General features: G+C 38.7%; 1 protein-coding gene across 8 annotated transcripts in view; it reads right to left on the bottom strand.

The window, feature by feature from the left end:
- GTDC1 (glycosyltransferase like domain containing 1) overlaps positions 1-20201 on the bottom strand; it is a 476816-nt gene extending 456615 nt beyond the window's left edge. For 4 of the 8 annotated variants that reach the window (XM_021074836.1, XM_021074837.1, XM_021074838.1 and 1 more), the window contains exon 1: positions 20083-20195. The gene's annotated coding sequence lies outside the window, so the exon portion shown is untranslated. Of the gene's footprint in view, positions 1-20082 lie in introns of all 8 variants that reach the window. The other 4 variants (XM_021074845.1, XM_021074840.1, XM_021074849.1 and 1 more) reach the window with 3 other exon arrangements.

Below are 20641 nucleotides of genomic sequence, written 5' to 3'. Positions count from 1 at the left end.
ACATACACGTATCATATGTCACTAAAATTCTACTCCTGGGTAACTGACCCAGAAGAATTAAAGCATAAGAAACAAAGATCTGTACGTGAGCATTCACAGTAGCTTATTCCCTATAGGAAACACCCTAAATGTCCATGAACATGTAAGTGGAAAAGCAAGTTGTGGCACATTTATACAATGAAACCTATTCAGCAGTGAAAAGGAACTAACTACCAGGGCATACAATAACATAGGAAGCTTCAAAAACATCATGATGAAAAAAGTACCTCATATGTGATTCTATTTATATGAAAGTCTAGAGCAGGAAAAACTAATTCTTAGTGACAAAAATCAGATCAATAGTTGTCTGGAAATAAGCATGAGGGAGGGAAGAAGTGATTGCAAAGAGACACAAGGCAACTGTTTGAAGTGATGCGATTATACCTTGATTATAACAGTACTTACATAGGTGTGTACATCTGTCAAAATTTACTGAACTGTAAATTTAAAATAAGATCCTTTTATTATATGTAAATTTTATCCCAATACACTTGATTTAAAAATTCAAAAGGAAAAGTAACATTCAGACATTTGGAAATATCATAATTGCCCAAAGATGCCAGTAAGGGCACATCAAGTTTTACTACCGGTTTAACTCCTACATACTAAGTTTATTATTTTATTTTATTCATGCAATCAATCATGTATTCAAGTATGAACTATGCACTAAGCATGATTCTAAGTGGGGTGGGATAGGAGTAAACAAAATAAAACCCTTGCCTTCATCAAACTTTTATCCTAAAAGGAAAAGGAAAACACTGACCATAAAAAAGTAAAATTGGAGTTCCCGTCGTGGCACAGTGGTTAACGAACCTGACTAGGAGCCATGAGGTTGCGGGTTTGATCCCTGCCCTTGTTCAGTGGGTTAAGGACCTGGCGTTGCCATGAGCTGTGGTGTAGGTCAAAGATGCGGCTCGGCTTGGATCCAGCATTGCTGTGGCCCTGGTGTAGGCCATCAGCTATAGTGCTAATTCGACCCCTAGCCTGGGAACCTCCATATGCCGCGGGAGCCGCCCTAGAAGAGGCAAAAAGACGAAAAAAAAAAAAAAAATGGAAAATATACAGTAAGTTTGGCAAAGTGCTAACCAGAAAAATAAAACAAGTGGAAGGAAGGGGATATTTTAAATAAGATAGTCATGGAAGGTCTAAGAATGTAATATTTCAATAAAGACTCAAGAAGGATTAAGGAACAGGCTAAGCAGTTATGGGGGGGGGGGGAGCATTCCAGGCAAAGAGAAGGGCAAATGCAAAGGCCTAGAAGGAAAACAGGAGGCCTATTCAAGGAATGGTGTCAGCTGGAGTCAGTAAACAAGACCATTCAAAAGATGAGGCTGCAAATGGGACAAGATCATGTAGAGCCTTAAAGGCAACCAGAAAGACTTTAGTTTTTACAGCGAATAAGAAAGGAAACAAAGTTGTGAATTGAAGAATGACCGCATTTGACTTATGTTTTAACTGTGATTATTCTGGCTACTGCACTGAGACTAGACTGATGTGCTAGGTTATGGGTTGAGGATTCTAAGAGGAAGCTAGAAGCCCAGTGAGGAGACTTAAAATAATCCAAGTAAAAGATGATAATAAGTTGGACCAGGCAGTAGTGCAGGTGGTAAGAGATTGTCAGATTCAGATTCTAGTTGTATTTCCAGGAAAGACAACATAAACTATTGACAGATAAGGTGTAGATGTGAGAGGGAGGAGTCAGGAATGATGCCAAGGTTTTTAGTCTGAGTAACATGAATGTAATTGTCAATAACTTAGATAGACTAAAGATGAAACAAGTATGGATAAAAAGATCAATTGCATCTTGAGCATTTTTACATTTAAGTATCTTTAAATATCCATATGGAGGTATCACAAGACAACTGGATATGTGTCTGGAGTTCAGAGGGAAAAAAACTCTTATAAAGATTTTTTGGGAAGGCAAAGTAAACCACTGGGTATCATGGTGTGTGTGTGTGCGTGTGTGCATGTGAGTGTGTGTGTGTGTGTGTGTCTGTAAAACTGTAAGGAAATAATTCATACTTGAATTTAATACACTAGAGTCTAAGCAGTAATGGATTGTGTGTTTTCTGATTTGCATAAATCCGTACAAGTCTGCTAGGCACTTCACACCTTTATTTTTACTTCCACATCTAAAGTATAGCAATATGGATAGATAAGGTGTGTATTTAAGATAACAACGTGAACAGACACATTCCTGGAGCTATAGCTATTTAAAAGTGACACTAACATCAAGATACTCATTCTTATTCTGGGAAGGCTTTAAAAAACAATCACTTGTTATGAAACTAATTGCACTGCCAAATGCTTAAGATCATATGTAAAAATCATCATCTTCTCTACATTTTACTGTTTTAAATCAAGGAAAGTAATGGACTTTGTGATTCGACTTAGAAATTTGGGTTTGGTGCTTATAATTAGCTAGGTTTTAAAGTGAATAATGTTTCCATGTTATATCTCATAAAGGAAGATACCTTCTGCATTACTATGAAATGCAAAAATGACATGTAAGAAAAACAAACTTCAACCAGAATTATAACATGGGCAAGCATGTTTAACTGGTGACTGAAACCATTTTTCCAAAAGTAAAATTTTCATTGTGGATGAGCATTATTTCCTCCCAGTCATCAATTCATTCCTAATTCCACACTTTTGATTATTCCCTCATGCTAGAATGCCCTTCTTCCCAGCTATTACCATCCGTCCTTCAAAGCCTGGCCCATATTCAGCCTCCCCCACAAAACTTGCCCTGAACCTTAGTGGTATTCACATTCGCATAGCACAGGTCCAGAGTCTCTTTGACACTCTGCTATGGAATAGGTTTACCTACTTACACTAAAGCAGAAACTCCCTCAGGACAGAAAATATTAGTCACCTTTGCCTGCCCCAAAATGTTTAACAGAGTAACTTACATATTGTAGGTACTCACTAAGGGTTTTTTCAACTAAATTAAAATCCTATCAAACCAAGAAAATCATCAAATACACTGAACTCAATGGGAAAAACACTTTAATTTCTTTTCATCACTTCAAATACACTCTTCTGAATCTTACTTCCCCATCTCTCCATAACATCCCAGATAAGTCCTATTGATTCTCAGTCATTTTCAAGTACTGAAAAATATAATCTAGTCCAATGTATACCTTCAATTTCATATTTTATTCAAAGAGTTTCCATGTACCTCCACCTTAGCCCAGGCCAAACAAAAGAAAGAACATAATTGGTTTCTTTCAAATCCTTCCTGGCTCTTTCACCTTTCTACATGTCCTTTCTCATTTTCTGATTCCTCCAGATCTGGACAGGCAGAGGAAAAAGGATAAATATCCTGTATGCCTACTCCCATGGGGAAGCCATGGCCTCAACAGCTGTGAAGCAAGATGATCTGTTATCCCTGTGTAATTATTGACAGCTACCTTCTCTCCCTCTCAAAGCCCAGTATGGACAGCAGGGGAGCCTTAAGTTATAACAGGCAAAGAGGCTGGCCCTTCTACCTGAACAGTTCCCTGGTACAGAGGAAGCATTCTCAGGCTGACTTCTCACTATCCCACCCAAAATTCCCTCATAAGGCAAGAACCCCTCTTAGCAGGATCCATCAAGGGAATTCAAGCCTGGTTACTTCTCATGGCATCCACTTGGTTCATAACACACACACACACCTTCAAGCCTTTTTACCCCACTAGGTCCAAATGTCAACTCTTTTCACTACTGCCCTCTATCTCAATATGCCATCTCACTAGCTCCAGTCACTCTCCTGCCTTCCAGAAATGAGTCTAAATTCAGGAACCCCCAAACTCTAGGAAACATATGCCATGCTCCCTCAAGATCTCTTTAGAATGTGCCAATGCAGTATCAAGAAGCAAGATTCTGGAGTTCCTGTTGTGGCTCGGCAGGTTAAGAATCCAACTAGTATCCATGATGATGCAGGCTTGATCCTGGCCTCTCTCAGTGGGTTAAGGATTCAGCATTGCCACAAGCTGTGGTGTAGGCCACAGATGCAACAGGGATATGACATGGCCATGGCTGTGGCAACTGCAGCTGCAACTGGTCCCCTATCCTGGGAACTTGCATATGCCACAAGTGCAGCCCTAAAAATGAAAAAAGAAAAAGAAAGAAAGAGAGAGAGAGAGAGAAAGAAAGAAAGAGAGAAAGAGAAAGAAAGAAAGAAAGAAAGAAAGAAAGAAAGAGAGAGAGAGAGAGAGAGGCAGGCAGGCAGGCAGGCAGACAGACTCTGTAGGTCATTAAACATTCAGACAAGAAATTAACAATCTACCCTTCTAGACAACATATTCAAATCCTGTGAACAAAGGTCTTTTGGGGGAAAAACAGGAAAATGTCACAGAACTGTCCACTAGAGCAACAATTTTTCACTTGAATGACACTTACAAAACTGCTTTTCTCTAATTTCTCTTATGTATGGGAAGTGGGTACTACAGTTCTATTCTTTTACTAAGCCCCACATTCCTCTTTAGAATGTAAAGATGCTTATTAACCTTTATTTTCAGCTTTGGAGTTTTAGCTGAAATCCTGAAACAAAAAAGTCCTAGTCATCATCCTATCATCATAGATGTGATTCCCGTTAATCACATCTACTAATTAGCTAATATAAGGGACTCTTCATTTTAAGCAACTCAATGTGAAATAAAATTTACTAAAAAGGGGAGTGTGGAGATACTGACTAAACATTAAGGAAAAGAAAAAAAGAAGGTTCCTCATCTGGTCAAAGCAATTTTACCTTAGGAGATCAGTACGTTATTTATATCTAAACATCTCATTTAATTATGTATACATTAATGAAGAGCCACTGCACAAAATGGAGAATTACCACTAAAAATCAGGTTAAAATATATACTACCTACAGTTAAAAATTCTGTACAATAAATAATACACAGTAATAAGAAATCACTCTACTCTACTGATATTACCCTTTAATTAAAAAAAAAAAAAAGAGTGCTCATCTAGGATCTGATTGCCTATCACATTTACAATCTTTAATATTCCACTAATTTCCCAATGTCTACAATAGCTTCAATATTTCCATTCACAAAATTACCTCCCACTTGCCTCTAGGAAAAGCAGCTTTAACCAGGGATTATGAAGTTAGAGAAAAAGGAAATGTGGGAAGGATCCACCTCAACAGTCACTGCTCTCCTAAAATTAACACAATAAAGTATGCCAACTATATCCCTGCCTTATAGTAATCTTCCTTCAAAAGCCTTTTTTGGGAAGTCCCCATGTGGAGCATCAGGTTAAGGATCCAGTGTTGCTGCAGCTGTGGCAGAGGTTCAACCCCTGGCCCCAGAACTTGCATGAGCCACGAGTGCAGCCAAAGGGGAAAAAAAAAAAGGGGGGCTGGGGGGGGTCTTTTTTGAAGTCCTGTGAAACCAGGACCACTGTCTTGCTTATGTCCTATAAACCTGATTAAAGAAGTCTTATGTAAAACATAGGGGACAAAAAGTAGTAGTTGATGAATACTCAAGACCCCCTAAATCCCAATGTTTTGTCATCTCAAAAATCAATTCATAAGAACTCACCATGTGGCAGGATGCGGAAGGACAAAACAAAATATTCTTTTGTCCACTGACAGAAAACTAGTTCTAAATATCTGGATTTTGTTCCTCTCCTGATTATACTCAAATCTGTTATTAGCACAAGAACCACCTAAAAGATTAACACAGATGCTTGTCTACAATTTTGTTCTCAAATTTCAATAAACAGCACTTCCTTTCCGCAATGAACTACTTTTTTTGTACTCCTATGTCTTCTCGATTTCGATAAGAACAGATAAAATAAGAATTACTTTCTTATTTTATGTAAGAATTATTTTCTTATTTTATGAATTTTCTTATTCTTATGTAACCTATCGAGCTATATTTATGTATTCTTCTGTATTTTTTTAAAAGGTTTGCTTTAGGGAAAAATAATTAAAATCTACAAATGGATCTATTTATTGTCCCCTCCCCCTATGGACGGTTTCCAGAAGACAACAATGGAATTCCTGATTTGAACAGACTATCAATGTTAAACCCATGTATTTCTTATTAAATATACCTTATTTATAAGGTAAAAGGGCTTTGCTGAACTATTTAAGCACTCTTTAAAAAAAAAAAATGCACACACAATCAAGAGGCTTTCCTAAAGACTATATTTGAAAATAGGAAAGTTTTCCAAATATTAATCATAATATTCCCAAATAAAATCTGCAAGGCAGTTCAATTACAGCACAATAAATGAATGACAGGGCATTTTACTTCAAAATCCCTGAGTTTTAGGATCTGAACATCTATAAGAACCTCCCTTTCATTCCAGATTCAAGAGTTTAAGGCATTCAAATGCTACAACACACCTGTCTCTGTTACAGGCATTGCCTCAGTGAAAAAATAGCTTAAAAACCATGAAATGAAATCAATTCCACATAACGCTATCGAATAACTCTGATCGCTAATCTGACTTGTAAATTAGCTGTGTGTAACTTCCACTGTTCAGCAACCTGCAGATCTTTTTCCTAGCGGAATGGGTGTATGTTAGCTGCACTTCACTCTGACCAAAAACATGCAATAGTAGCAGTGGCACACTGGCAAACTGAATAGTACAGACCTTAAATAAAGATTTCAAGGTAAGTCATAAGGAAATCTTTTTCTGTTTGTGGATGAGCTGTATGAACTATATAAAATGTAATCTGTTTTGTATCCTGGGCTGCTAGAGTTTTTGTTGAATGCTAGATGAAAAAAAATATTGGATATTCACGGAGGAAAAAAATGGGATTCAACTTTGAATCTACCCAACTCATTTCCCTGCACTGCTTTCAAATCCTCTGTAACCAGTATAAATAGATGTATACCAAAGCAGGGACTCTGATCAAATAAAATATTGATTTGGTTCAGAGAATATTCTGATGTTCCAGTTTTCCTTTGATTCAACAGTTCTAGAAAATACACAGGTTTATTTCCAGTTCACATCTGCTCATTAAATCATTTTAAATGATTTTAGTTAACAGATCTGGATATTAATTTATTAATAGCTCTTATTAATTTGTAGTTATAAATTTATTAACTGTTGTATGCACATTAACACTGTACAGTATGATTATCTACTCACTATCCAGTTCAAGATCCTACACAAAAGGATATTTTCCTAAAAAACTCTAGGTACAGTAGCCTTTCTGCAAATAGAAATATAATTTAAATACTCTAGGGAGGAGCAAAATTTCAAAAATCCCCCAAAGAAAAATCACAGTCCTTATATTAAACTTTTTAGGTAAACTATTTTAGGTTAAGCAGATATTTCTCTTTATAGCATTTCCCTTAGTGTCAGAAAGTTCAATACTAAAAGGTGTTAACTATATTAAGTCCCATAAATAGACAGGATCTCTAAAGTTTGATGACCAAAGCCAATTATCATACATCATTATGGGATGGTAATACATTATACATTCCCCAAGTAAAGATCAAATTTACTTCATCCACCCCTACTTCCACCCAAAAAAATCAGTTATTTAATCATGAAGTCCTTGGAATCATAGTAGGGCTTGATGCCATATTGGTGTCACACTCAGCCAGTTATCCAAAGAATATGCCAGCCTTCTTTTTCAACTTCTTTGTCTACTAGTGCATCACTGGACCCAGCAGGCAGTTCACCCAGACAGTCTATTTCAGTAACGGATTTTGGCTCTCTGTGCACAACAGATGAAAATCTTTACGAAGTATCCAGTCTGTCTTTTAGCTGAGAGATCTGAACCTGCTGCAGATGTCACATCTAAATTCTTGAACGGGTTTTTATCATCAGTGTCACCTATAAAACAAGAAGTGTCACCAACAGCATTGTCCTAAGAAACATCTATTTCATTAATGCTAATAAAATTTCTGCATCATAACTAATTGCCATTTATTTGCCTAAAAACAAAAGCAAACTAGAGCCTACGGTCCAAAATTCAGCCCACAGCCTGTTCTTGCATAGCCACAATCTAAAGACAGATTTTATATTTATTAATAGCTGAAAAAAAGTTTCTTTAAAAGACTAACAAGAGTTCCTGCTTTGGAATAGTGGGTTAGGAACCAGTGTTGTCTCTGCAGCAGCTCAGGTCACTGTGGAGGCACAGATTCAATCCCTGGTCCAGCACAGTGGGTTAAAAATCTGGCATTCACTCATCTGTGGCATAGGTTGAGTTGTGGCTTGAATTTGATCCCTGGCCTGGGAACTTCCGTATGTCATGGGTGCAGCCAAAAATAATAAAATAAAATAAAAAGAGTAATATTTTATGACAAGTGAAAATTATATGAAATTCAATTTTCAGTCTCCATAAAGTTTCATTGAAACATAACTGCTCATTCATTTATGTATTTTTCTATGGCTGTTTTCACACTACAATGACAGACTTAAGTAGGTGCAACAGAGACCATGCCACCCATAAAGGTTAAAATATTTACTATCTGGTGCTTTTTTTTTTTTTTTTTTTTTTTTTTTTTTGCTGCAACTGTGACATTTGGAAGTTCCCGGGCCAGATATCAAACCCGCATTACATTTGCAGCCTGCGCCACAGCTGCAGCAATGTTGGATCCCTAACCCACTGTACCACATAGGAACTTCCTTTAAAAATTGTTTAAAAAAAAAAAGTTTGCTCACCCTTGGCTTAGAGAGTATTTAGTGGTTAGGTTATATGATGCCAAGTGTCTGCTACATGAAGAACGTGGGTGTGACGACCTAGTTGTTCCCCTGCCATACTTTCATCAGTTGGTTTAACAAATATTTCTCAGGCAGGTGTGTCACTTCAGTGTAGACAGCTAACTATAGTCACTTTGCTTTCCACTTTAGCTCAGCCTTGCCTCAATCCAAAGGGTCAACAATGCTCTTGAGAAGGAAGAAAACAAGCTCAACCTCAAGTTAAATTCTAGTTCTCCAAAGCTGGTCTTCTCTGAGTCCCCAAGTTCTTCTGGTTCTGGATTTCTGCTTTATATCCACCATTCTCCATAACAGGCTTCCTGTGGGACACCTCTCTTAAAAGTCTATATTTCCTATTAGAGACCCTAGGGCAGCAGGATGAGTCACAGCACTCCTTGACTGAACTGTGCCAGCTGATTATCAGTTCTATGCCTGCCCTAACAATCACTCTACAACATGAATCTGTTTGGGGTCCCTGTGAATAGCTTGCATGTTCCACCACTCTCCTGGCTTCCACTACTCTTTCTGATCATAAATACCTCTGAAGTTCATCAACTGCCTTTTACATTAAAACCTTTGGCCTATAAATCCATAAGTTCAACCTCTGCAATTGCCTTCTATTTCTTGAGCTCAGTTCATGCAATAACCAAACAGAGGAGCACAACACAACAAAACTCTATAAATGGATTTCCCAACCTAGGACTAACCACTTCTTATTTTTTAGCAACTGCTGTAAAAGGGAATATATCACCCCCAAGCAGCATCCAAAACATCCCTTCTCCTTTTTCCCTCCACCATAACTGCTTCATCTGAGACTGTTGCCCCTTCTACCCACTTAGGTTATCCTAGGTGCCTAGGATACTGCACCTCCAGAACATTGCTTCACAATGTCTCTCTTGCTTCTAGTCAAGCTTTAACATTCATTTCTATTGTAAGCGGGAAAAGGGGGTTTCTTGCCACTGTTGCACTGCAATGGGGTAATATATCTGGCTAGACTTCTAAGAGTATAATTCAGAATATAATTCCCCACAGAAAGCTGTTAATAGTCCACAACAAGGCTATTCCTATACTATTAATGGCACTATAGAACCCATCTGTAATTCATATTATATTGTTGCAAAAATGACTAATTCACAAACTCACTCATAAGTTGTGGATTTTCTAGAAAATAGCTATGAAATGTCAGGAAGACTTTACAGTAGACAGATTAGCGTAGTATAAAGACTTCAGAGAAAATAGCAGTTTATTTTCAGCAAAATGAACTTCACTACAACCCTGAAGTAGCTTGCTATGGTGAACAGGTCTTAAAACTGCATGAATAGCTCACAACCAAAAGAGTGGTATCAATAATGAATACACTGACTGGAATGACCACTGACCACAATCTCAATTCTTCAAGGCAACCATATAAGTAGGTAGCGTCAATCTTAAATAAAAATGAAAATCTTTATAAAAACACCTTTGCCTGCATGGGAAATGACGGAGAACTCCTGTGACATACCCTTACAACCAGGAAAAGAAACTAAAGAGATGTTGTCCATATTCCAAAGAAATAGTCAAAAGATTAAAACTTGAGAACTTTATTCATCTTAAAGAAACAGTTCTCAAACTTCCTAGTATCAGGACTCCTTTGTGTTCTTAAAATTGAGGACTCTCAAGAGTTTTTGTCAATATGAGTTATAATTATCAATATTAACCACATTAGGAATTAATGAGAAAATTTTAAATATTGATTCACTTTATATTTTCATGACATTTAATACAGTAAATAATTTATGAAAAATTATTTCTTACACAAAAAAGCTTAGTGATAAAAATGATACCGTTCATAACTTTTGCAAATTTCGTTCATGTCTAACTTAACAGAAGACAGCTAGATTCTCTTATCTGCTTCTACACACAGCCCACTGTGATACACTGTTTTGACTGAACTATATTTTTAAAAAATAGCCCCAGACAAATATGTAGTGAGAAAAAAGGAAGTACACATTAATACTAATAACATATTCAGATAACTATGAATGTTCTTCTTTGTTACTACACCAAAACTTGACAAGTAGGAGTTCACAGGTTAGCTGTGATAACAAATCTAAAATCACAGAAGCTTTTGGTATTATTACTTGCTTTTTATTTTTTTGTTGTTGTTTTTTTTGGTTTTTTGGTTTTGTTTGTTTTCACACCTTATATCTTTATTTGGAATCTCATTTGTTCTTGATTTAAATATGTTGTGCCTTTAACAGTCAGTATTTAGGTGGCTAAAATAAATTATCAGTATAATCTGTATGTTACTTGCTTTTATAAGAATCTTTTACCATAATTTTGCAACATTGATCACTTAGAAAATATTGGTTCATTGAGTTATGTAAATATTCTAAACTTTAACATAATTAATTAATTGATACCATAGCAAAAACTCACATTCATTCATATCGCCACTCATCCCATCAGATAAATATTTAAGTACTGGGAAGCTGACAAGAGCACAGCAGTTGATACAAGTTTTCCAAAATTTTAATTTTCACTTGAAAGCTCAAATTTTATCATCAGCAACAAATATTGTCGGTTGTTTTCCCTGAAATGACAGTCTCACTTTGTTCACTTTCAAGAAAATGACTGCCAAATATCTAAGTCTAAATAATCATAGTTTGTCTGGTAGTCATCCTTTCAAGTAAAAATGATGTTTCATGCAAAATATGGTTAGTTCAGCTCACAACTCATAAAATCACATAAGGGTTTTCCTTGAGACAAACAACATATTCTGGATATGCAGCAGAAGTGCCTTTTGAATATTTTCTATTTCATCGCACAGAATATTAAAACAGTGTACTCAAAGATCAAGATTTAATAAAACTAATAATTTTTACTGCCTCATCAAGGACATTCTTAAAATCGGCATTTTGATTTTTCTTTTTTTTTTTTCTTTTTTTTTTTTTAAACTGTGAATGCACAGCAGTGAAGAATACAATGATTACTCATACAGTCTGGTGCCACCGCCATTTAATAACTATTAAGATGCCCACAGTTTTACCCACCATTGCTTTAATATCAGCAAGGCAAATGTAAAACCAGCAGAAAAAGCAAAAAGTTAGTATTACTAACTTTTTAACCTCATGGACCCCCTGAAATAGTCTCACTGATCCCCACAAGCCTGTATACCACAACTTGAGAACTACTGCTGTCTTAAGGAAACACTGCAAGCTACGAATGACATCCCCAAATCCACTGTAAACATCTCCCAACACAAGAAATATATTAAGTATCTGTATGAATTCTTTCACTTTAACTCAAAATTGATCCAATTTGTTCTGAAACTGAACTGCTAATAACAGTAGCAATTAACATTAATTGAGCTCTTTTATGTATTATCTCATTTAATCCTCATAATAACTCTATTATGTCTTTGATATATTCATGCTAAAGATGAGGATGCCTGAGGTGCAGAGAATTATAAAAGCCACTTTTTTCCAAGGTCTCAGTAACAATTATCAGTATTTACAAATTCAGGTTTTAGTAATTATTTTGCATATCTTATCTCTTAAGTCTTAACACCTTTTTATTATCCTTTTTTTCTTTATAATTCTTTCTACATATGAAAACTTTGAATCAAAAAAGTATCCTGCCCAAGGTTACCTAAATGTTTGATCATTTATACACAAATCCAAGTCTGTCTTATTCCAATTAGTACACTCACATTCTGCCTATCACACATATTAATTTATCCTTTGTATATAAACAGATAGATGGTTACAAAAGTCTTAACATAGTTTTAAGGTCAACTGAGTAAGACCTCTATTTGGAATGATTTTTACTAATTTGACTATCTCTGTCATCAAATGGAACAAAACCTATTTCTTTTCAAAATAGTATAAGATCTAGACAAAGTTCATTAATTCACACTATTAAACACTTATCTGCATATGACAAATCAGTACAACTAAGAATACTCTCAAAAAAAAAAAAAACTCAATATACTCAGCTGATATTATCCCTATATTACAGATGAGGAAACTGGAATCCAGAGAAGTAACTAATTTCCCCCAAAGACATACTGTTAATAAAGGGTAGAGTCCAAATCAGTCTGGACTGACCCTAAACCCTAACCTCTTCAATCACACCACCTGCATATATTTAAGAAAGCCTAAGGCAATGGCCTGGGAATTACTCACAAGGTCTGAATACAGAGCTTGCTGATATCACATCCACTTTACTCAAGGCAATCAAGATATGAATCATCTTACATCTCAAAGACCAAGAAATGAAAAGGATGCATGCTGAAAATAAAAAGCCATGGTCTGAGGAAGTTAAGTATCTATAGGTAATGTTGAAGAGAGAAGTAAAATCACATACAGAGGTGTCAGCACATCTCTGCAGCTAGGACAAGCTTGCCTCTGTTTAAAAACAAAACAGGAGTTCCCATTGTGGCTCAGTGGAAACGAATCCAACAAGAGGAACCATGAGGTTGCAAGTTCGATCCCTGGCCTCGCTCAGTGGTTTAAGGATCTGGCATTGCCGTGAGTTATGGTGTAGTCACAGACACGTCTCAGATCTGGCATTGCTGTGGCTGTGGTGTAGGCCAGCAGCTACACCTCCTATTAGACCCCAGCCTGGGGACCTCCATATTCCTTGGGTGTGGCCCAAAAAAAAAAAGCCTAGAGAAAAACATCACCACTGCTACACAGGCTACCTATATATAGCACAATAATCTTCAGATGCCAGGAGCTTAAGAATGCTGCAAAGCTTAGTAAATGGCAGCAGAAATCATTTTCCTAAAACATTACGAACTCTAATCAATCAGAAAAATTCTCATTTAAGGTTAAGATTTGTAAAGGTCAGAGGTTATTCCCCTATGTCTGTTTCTATTTCAAGGGCTTACATTGCAAAATATTAAATCCCAAGAAAGACAGGAAAAGAATCAAGGTCTATCAAGCTCAATTCACCCTTACAACTTGCTGCAACAGCATGTCAGAAGTATAAACATCTTGAGATTGGATGAAGGAGTGTGGCTTTAACTTCAAACTAATTGTATTCTCAAGGAGTCCCCACACAAATTTGACGTTTTACAGGAAGGTGACAAAATGGAAGGCTGTGGTGTACCACCTAAAAGGGCAGGCAGTACAAGAGAGAGATGAGCAATTACACTTGTCACAGAATACCACATTCTGGATTCCCTCTGTGGCAAGGGGGAAAAAAAAACTACAGCGCAAACTTTACACCCTCCATCGATGATTCCTAGCATGACCAAAAAGAATCAGAACCTCGTAAACTAAGAGAAGCTGACAGATATATAGAAAGAAAGAAAAAAAATTCAAGATTGAGGTCATGTCCCTTGACATGCATCATTTTATACTAAGGATTCCCCCACTTATCTGAATTAATTTTATGTACCTCATTTCATTCACATAATTGAAGTTTTTCTCTTAAAGTTGTAAAGTGTTTACCTCAACATAATTAGTAAACTGTCCACTTAAAAATACCACTACAAAAATTACCACCCCCTCCTCTCTACACATACCCATATACTCCACTATCATTACAAGTATGAGATCTTGGCCTTCATGGAAAATTTAGTTCAAACGTCCTCTTTTAAAAATTAGCACAAGAAATTCTACAAGAAAAGTTATGGTCATTACCTTTTTAATACGGTGTTTGCATTACTTGTTAAAGACATGGTAATTTGGGTATTCAGTACATGACTACTGTTCTGAAACCAAATTAAAGGTTTAGACTACTAAAGAGTTTGATGACTTGCCTCAATACAATAACTGGGATTGTATGGAGAACAAAATCAAAGAGGTCTCTCTTTTTTATGAGCAGGCATTTAAGGGCCTTTTAATGAGAATTTACTCTTTAGTATATAATTACTAATGAACAAAAGTAGGGCCATTAAATTCACTTCTTTATAGTGCCATAAAACTTCTGTTTGTAAAAAATATAAAATAATATATACATATTCATCAAATTCAAGAAAAATAGAAATGTGCAACACCCAACGATACATGGTAAAAATTATATACCTTTTCTTCTTAAATAAATGCCCTGTTAGATGACTAATGATGCTATTTTGTATATGCATATGCTTATAATTAAAAATACACAGGCTCTCCAGTACTAATCATGGCAATGCAAAGTCTGAACTTCTGGTATAAATTCTAAATTTCTACATAAACACTGGTTTCCCCATACTGATAACAGACTTATTATTAGAATGAATTTATATTTAATCAATACTTATTTATCACCTGCTCTGTGCCAGATTCTGCACCAAGTGCTGAGGAACAGCACAAACTGGGTCCCAATGCTCAGGGTACACATGGTATGGAAGGAAAGACAGATCATGAACAAATGTACTATGGGAAAGTATAGCAGATACTGTGTCAAAAGAAAGTTTAAAACTGGGTAGAAAAATCAAACACTTGAAAATAATTAGCTATCACTGAAACTGAATAAAAATAACCCAGGAAGTAACTCAACAAAGAGCAGGGGAGTCAGGAAAGGGATCTAAGTAATGACTGACTGGATGTCCTAACGTCAGATGCAAATGAAAAGCTGACCCTCAAAACAGCCAAAGAGCCCAGCTCTCAGCTGGCCTGTCCTCAGTATCTAAAAAATCAATCCAATGAGTGGGAGTCCAAGAGGCAATATCAAAGTGTCCTGACTCTGCGAGTTCTGCCCCAATAGAAGTAGGACCTTATCCATCCACCATGGACAAGACCAGGTCCCAGCTCCCTAAGGGGAGAGGGGATGGCAAGGACATGGGGACTGGCCAAGCAGGAAAGTTCTTAAAAGGCTTAAGAAAAGGTTCCAGGTCCACATGAGATCTGGAATACACAAGTGAATAACACAACAATATATCAACTCTATGGATTATTTAATGCTAAGGAAGACTGGATTTTTTTTTTTTTTTTTTTTTTTTTACTTTTTAAAATAAATACTCAAAAAAAATGAAATTTTAAGTTTAAATGACTTAAGAGTGACCTTCAGGTATGGGAGAAAGGGATTAGACATTCTTACTAATTCTTACCAATTGGATTTTATAACAATTCCATCTGCATATTCTAGTTGCTTCACACAAACTTTCCTAAGATGTCTGTCTGTTTTATACTTCAAAACTCTTGATGAATAAAAGTATTTTATAAATGAGAATCTCAAACTGAGTATGACACCATGCCTTGTGAGTAATGGATGCTCAGGGCACCAGAATAATTTCAGATCCTACCTCCCAAAGGGGATGAGGCTCTTAAAAATCAATTCAAGAATTGGGTGGAGGAGTTCCCATCGTGGCTCAGAGGAAATGAATCTTACTAGTATCTGACTAGAATCCATGAGGATTCAGGTACCTTGGCCTTGCTCAGTGGGTTAAGAATCTGGCATTGCCCTTAAGCTCTGGTATAAGTCTCAGTTGAGGCTCAGATCTGACATTGCTGTAGCTGTGGTGTAGGCCAGCAGCTGCAGTTCCAACTCGATCCCTAGCCTGGGAACTTCCATATGCCAAAAGTGTGACCCTTAAAAAGACAAAAAGACAAAAAAAAAAAGATATAAAAAGAATTGGGTAGAAGAGACAGAACAGGGAATGGGTGGACCAGGTAGCTTGGGGCTAACATAAGGACCAGCAGTGATAGATATGAAATTATTTGCTCCCTATAAATTAAGCACCTTCCTACTCTACTATACGATTGTTTTCAGTAATAGCATCAGTCAAAAAAAAAAAAAAAAAAAAAGTATGTTATCCAAAGATGTTAGCCCTGTGAAGACCATTATTTATATAACTCAACATTCTCAAACAGGAATCACACTATGGAAATGGCCCTCTATTTACCCAAATGTTATTTGCCAGACCCATTTAAAGGGAGGAGTGATAGTACTTTCCAAAAGAAATGCTTGAAATTTTCCCCAGGATTTTTCTTTTTAACAAACAAAACACACTATAATAATCTATTGAAGAGAAGTTAAGCCCTAAGAGTAAAAGAAAATACAGTGGAGGTTGTTTTGTTTGTTTTTTGGTTTGAGTTTTGTTTTGTTTTGTTTTCAGTATCACCACCATGAAGCACAACATATAAGCCAAAAACTTTAAAATATCATTTCAGGAGAGTTTACCAAGGTAGTCTAAACTCTAGAAGTCATGTTGCTTCCAGAGGTCTACATACTGAAAAATAAACCTTTATAAAGTGAAACTAGGCTTTAAAATGTGGCCTATAGTAACGATAAGGTCATTCAATTCATGGTTGTCAAACTCTGCTCCAGTGGAAAATTCATATTATTTTAGCTCAACTGAGGTGTCCCACAAAAAAAAAATTGAAATAATGATGTCATTTCCCAATTTCACAGTAACTTATCTTAAAAAACAAAATTCTCAATGTTAAGCTCTTCTTTCAATTTTTCTAAAATATTTGCTACCTGCTACCTCTTTCAATACTGGAATTCAGCCTGAGTATTGAATCAACACAAAAATGGAAATGAGTTATTTCAAGTTTATAGTATCATGATTCGGAATTCCCATCATGGTGCAGCAGAAATGAATCCGACTAGAAACCATGAGGTTGCAGGTTTGATCTCTGGCCTCGCTCAGTGGGCTAAGGATCCCACGGTTCCATGACCTGTGATGTAGGTTGCAGACATGGCTTGGATCTGGAGTGGCTGTGGCTGTGGCTGTGGCGTAGGAGGGCGGCAACATCTCCAATTAGACCCATAGCCAGGGAACCTCCATATGCCGCGGGGGCGTCCCTAAAAAGAAAAAAAAAAAAAAAAGGAAAGAAATCAAGTTTATATCATGATTCATGACTTCCAGGCACTCTGCTACCTTATTTAATTTGATTAAGCCCAATAAGACCACAAGCATTTACAGAGCACCCACTATACTTGATATGAGGCATACACAAATGAATAAGAAACAGTCCATCCTAGACTGGGAGTTTTGGATTAGCAGATACAAACTATTACATTTAGAATGGATAAACAACAAGGTCCTACTGTATAGCACAGAGAAGGATATTCAATTTCCTGGGACATAGCATGATGGAAAAGAATATTCACACACACACACATTCATATATATAACTGCTGCAAAGGAAGTGGCATAACATTGTAAATCAAATGTACTTTAATTTAAAAAAAAAAAAAAGAAAGAAAAGAAAAAGAAGCAGTCCACCTTACATGAACCCCTGCACCAAGGAAAAGGCACACAAGCGAAAAAGTATCTACTAAATGCCTGCAACACTGGGGAGGGAGATGCAAAAAATTCACCCCAACCCAGAAAGGACTTCAGAAGTTCTGCATTTAAAGACCACTACGAAAAGAGATGCTGAGGATGCCAGAATTTGATGACTACCTGTCTATAGGACCTCTCTTCCTAGTTACTATCAAGGTTTATACACCATAACTCTAAGACTCTTGAAATGGGCATTCCTGGGTTGACATGGACTGTCTGAATCAAGAATATGCATAAACATTCTTGAAGTGAAAATAGTCACTAAATACAAACTGTATTGTCTCAATTGACAGAATGTAAACATTCCCTGAATAGAATTTGTATCAATTGTATCTAATGAGTCCAAATCACAAACTAAGGCATGTACTCAAAATACTGGAGAAAATATTAAAAGTTAGTAATTACTTGGCTTTTTTTTAAAGACATCTAAATCAAAACAAATTTTGGTACAAAAATATCCATTGGGGAGATCTGAATTATCAACCCAAGTGTTTAGTTAAGTCAACTAGTTCTATTCAGTTCATGATAAATCTCTTCAAGAAACTTGGATTAATTTCTCTCTGCAAAATAATGGGGCTGACTTAAAGCGCTGAAGTTCCATACAAATAGAAAATCCTGTATTTCTGCAGTCCATAAGATTAAAACGTCAACAGTTTCAAAGCAAGAGTAAAGATGCCTTAACTTCTCAAACTGATGTTATAAAATTCAGTTTTCTACCTTATCTCAGTATCATGGTTCAAATTTTACCTATCCAAATTTTCAAGTTCGTCAGAGAAAGTTTCATGATTCAAAGGGTATTCCTCCCACTCTCCAATACTAAAACTGTTTCTTTAAACACAAGATCCTAAGGAAAATATATAATGAAATGCAGTGTGAGCTGATGAGACCCTATTCCACAGCAAACCTGGAAAGCACTAATTAAAATTCAATATTGCACTTGGTATGTGGGTTCCTACGTGAAAACTCCTGCCATGCTTTAGCTTAAGGTTAAACAGGTTAATAGAATCCAATAAAATGGCTCTATTGAATTATACTGGATTTATTTTCAGCAGCCCCTTTACCTAACCATTCTGCTGAGCTTTAAAGTCAACTTCAGGGATAGCGCCTCGTAACCAAGGCGAGCGACGGCACACGGGGGCTGCTTTCTGCAACCCACCTTGTGTGGAAAATCACCGTCCACGCACGTTTTCCATTTCGAACCGTGAGACAGGTGGAGGAAACAGTGTAGAGCCTTCTCTTTGAACCTTCCATCACACTGCCTCCAGGCGCTAACTTAAGAATTATCTCAAAGATAATCTAATGCCGCCGTACAGTTCTCAGAAGACTCTAAAAGTTGACTCTGCCAGGGAGAAGAGACCAAGGGGGGTGGGGTGGGGGACCTCCCTCGAGACTACAGTTAAATTAATTCCGTACGGCAACTTCGCGGTTGAGTACATGGATGGATTTACAGGACATATTCAGAGAACCTTTCCACCCGAACAGATTGCCTGGATCCCGATCGAAATAAGTATATGCTGGATCCTCAAAGGAGAGACAGGAGGGGGGACGGGTGCGCAGAGTGAGGTCGTTAGTCTCCGCCGACAGAGTGAGGGGCTGGTGAGGTCAGGAAAGTGTGGGCGACAATGGGACACAGCGCAAAGGGTCCTTCAAGAAGGCCTGACGGCGCCCGGCGCGAGCGACCACCGGCCGGGCAGTCCCGTCGCTGGCGAAGAGGTCCCTCGACTCCTTCGGCCAAGCCCGGGAACCCGGCCCCGCTCCCGGCGAGAACGCGCCGCACCCCCTCCCAGCCGCCCTCCCCGGCCACGCGACGAGACCGCGGCGGCGCGCCGGGCTGGGGGAAGCCGGCCCGAATGACGAGGAGAACCCAAGAAAACCTAGTCAGAAAATGGCCAGCGTGTAGGAGGCCTGAGACCCAGCGGCCCCGGCGCCTGGCGGAGGGCGCGGGGCGGACCTCTGCTCCGCGAGCGCAGCGCCTGCGCCCGGGAAGCGCACCGCCCGCGCGGCCCTCAGCTCCGCCCCCCCGGATCCCCGCGCCGCCGCCGCCGCCGCCGCCGCCGCAGCAGCCCCTCTGGGAACTCCGAGCCGCGCGGCCCCGCGAGGCGGGCGCCGAGGAGGGAGGGGAGGGGCAGCGCTCCCCGCCTCCCCGCCGGCCCGCGCGGCTCCCCAGCCCGAAGCCTACTCACCTCCTCCTCCTCCTCCTCCTAGTCTCTCCCTCCTGGCCACCGGCGCGGCCCAGCCGGCGACGCGCTGACGCCGTACCCCTCCCCCGCGGCCGCCGCCGCCGCCGCCGCCGCCGCCGCCCCGCCCGGCCCCCGGCTGCAAAGGCCGCAGGGCGCGTCAGGCGCAGGCCACACCCCTCGGCCCTCCCACGCACTCAAGACTCCGCCCCCTACGCTGCCCGGACGCAGTAGGTCCCTAACTCTGCGGCTGCTCCCGCCCTGGGGGGCCGCTCCACCTCCCTTCTCCGACACCTCGCTTCTGCATACCTGCCCCTGCCCGCGGGCCTCGCTTCACTTCTCACCTCCCCTCGCAACCTTTCCCTTCTCTCATCAGCACCCACTTCTGCCCCTTAAGCCTTTTGTGCTCGGTCCTCAAACCCATAGTCTGGTTGTAAACTCACTTTGGCGCCTTCTGTTTCCATCTGGAAGGTTTTCGCTGTTCTAAGTCAGCCTCGGCTTCCTCCTGTAGTTTCCTGGAGATCCCTTCTCTCCCCTGCGCCCCCCACCCCCGCCCCGTCCCCGT

This window comes from Sus scrofa, chromosome 15 (assembly GCF_000003025.6).
Source record: "Sus scrofa isolate TJ Tabasco breed Duroc chromosome 15, Sscrofa11.1, whole genome shotgun sequence".
Taxonomy (NCBI): Eukaryota; Metazoa; Chordata; class Mammalia; order Artiodactyla; family Suidae; genus Sus; species Sus scrofa.
This window is presented reverse-complemented; position numbering and strand designations above follow the sequence as displayed.